This window comes from Pyrgilauda ruficollis, unplaced genomic scaffold, assembly GCF_017590135.1.
Source record: "Pyrgilauda ruficollis isolate IOZ18807 unplaced genomic scaffold, ASM1759013v1 scaffold59, whole genome shotgun sequence".
NCBI classification, from domain to species: domain Eukaryota; kingdom Metazoa; phylum Chordata; class Aves; order Passeriformes; family Passeridae; genus Pyrgilauda; species Pyrgilauda ruficollis.
In genome coordinates, this window is record NW_024527599.1 from 6507385 (window position 1) to 6509778 (window position 2394).

The window sequence follows — 2394 nt, forward strand, 5'->3', positions numbered from 1 at the left end:
GAGCGCGCGGAGCGCGGCCGCGCCGTGCGGGGGGACGCGGGGACAGCGGCGCGGGGGATGCGGACACGGCCGGGCGCGGGGATGCCGGCCCGGGGCGATGCGGGGCGGTGCGGGGACAGCCGCGCGGGGCCGGAGGGGTGCGGGTTCATGGCAGCGCATCGCCCGGCAAATGGTGCCCGGAGCGGCGGCGGGGGGAGCCCGCTCGGGGAGCCGCGGGGCTAAAATTAGCCAAGTGCAGAGAGTTTTGGGGAAACAACAATGAAAAAGTGCGTCGAGGGCAGCGGGTTCCCGGTGTCCGGGGCGGTCCGGGAGCGCCTGGAACGGGATCTCTTCAGCGCGGACAGGCGCTCCCTGCCAGGGCCGGTGCGCCGGCCGCTGCCGAGGGGAGACGGATCGCACGGAGGCTGGAAATTCAGATCCCAGCCCCGCGCAGGATAGCCATAGAAACGGAGATTAAAAGGATGGGATAACTTATTTTGTTCTAAACAATAATGTTGCTATAAATACGAACATTTTCCTTGTTCCCTTCCTGAAAAGCAAAGAACATTTTAACCGGCTCATCTCCTAACAAAACAAACCAGCCTGCAGATACCTTGCACCCCTCGAAATCATTCCCTGTTTTTACCGGGAAATGGGCAATCCCACGGTCTGTACCTGTCCCCTCTGGAATCAATAAAGTGCACAGTATTTTTCCAAATACAGCTACTTTTGCTTTTTTGCACTTCATCTGTAAAAGGAAAATATCTCTTCCCCCCCAAGTGAGCGATTGTAGATTTTTTCTCAAATTGTATTTGATCACCGAGTGAATTTAGTGCTCGCTCAAGTCCGTGGGCTGACTGCTTGGAAATGGCTCTGCCTGTCTAGCACGGAGTTACGGCAGAGACAGCAGAGACAGCAGCAGAGCAATTGCCACAGATTATTTCCCAATCTGCTGCCGGCCTCCTTTGGAAGAGCACCATCATTTCAGCCTCCATTTCCACTTTTTGCTGAGGCTGCTGCTTACAAAGATACTAATTGCGATGGTGGGTTTTATGTTAATGGGTTCCACGTAATGATCAGCCCGACGACTACAGACCTACAGATTGTTGGTTGGCTGTGCTGGGAATAAAACTAATGGCATTTGGTTATGAAAATGTCAGACCTCTACGTGGTGATCTAAACTGGGGGCCCAATGGGACCGAAATCCAAGAGCCTCCACATGACTGCTGTGGGGCTGGACCCAGGGATGCCCTTGGGGAAGAAAACTCCTTCTCCCCCAGAAGTGCCATGCTTTGAGGGAGGGCAGCCTCTTGCTGGGATGATGCTGGAGGGGACTGGGGTGCCTGGCTGGGGTGCCCCCTGCTCTGGGGAGAGGGCGTGGGGTGCTCGGAGCGACAGCCGGGCACGGAGCAGGGATGGAGCTGCGCGAGCCTCCGAATTCTGACTAACGCCGTAACCGGTTTGGTAGCTCTAAAATAGGATTTTAATCCTGGGAAGCATCATTTCACATTCCAGTGATCTAATCAAAATCCTTTCCTCTAATCTCTCCATGGTCCCCCCTTTCTAGATGAAAGAGGCTGGAGTTCCTGTCTTCACCCTTTCTCCGCTGCCTCCCTGTTCTACCAGTCTGTTCTGTGTCCAGGCAACTGCAAAAAGACATTTCAAAGGCTCCTGCCGTGCCATGTAGATGTTTTCTCTTGTTAGTTTGGACTGCAGGTGTGTAAGCCTCAAGGATGAAGTATCGTGGTGCTGTTTTAGGTTCGGGGCACACAGTCATGGCACAATAAATCACACAGGAACGCTCCGCTTTGAACGCGCACACACAGAAAAGGGAAAAGAAAAGAGCATCTGACCTGAATCATTTTCTGGAAACACATCTGGTTAAAATCCAAAGTTTTAAATTGAGTAATATTTTAAAATACATTTGGTAGGTATTAAATTACAGTGTTATATCTGGTAATATTTATGATACTAATGTGTTAAGCGGAGGTTTATATCTGTCAAGAAATATGAATGATTGTCATATGGGGTAACAAATGAATCCTGATATAAATAACATTTTATGATATTTTTAACATTATTGTAGTCTTTTTTTTTTTTTTTCCAGAAGTTACATTATTGCCAATTTGAAATAAAAGCTCTGTGGCTGCATACCAAAGCTTTTAGCTATGTAATTTTGAATAAGTATAAAGCAGTACGGCTGATTTGGGGAATTACTGAGAAACCTTAACTCTGCCGGAAGACAAACGCTGAGCACCTATAATTCCTATTGTCTTCCATGCAGGATCAAGTCCCTCGTTTGCCATTTTGTGTGGCAGCAAGCCCAAGGAAATCTTGTTTGACAGCTCTGTTTTCTCAAAGTGCTGCATTTCTTCGGGCTGGATTCTGCAAAGATCCTGCAGGCTGCAGAGCTCC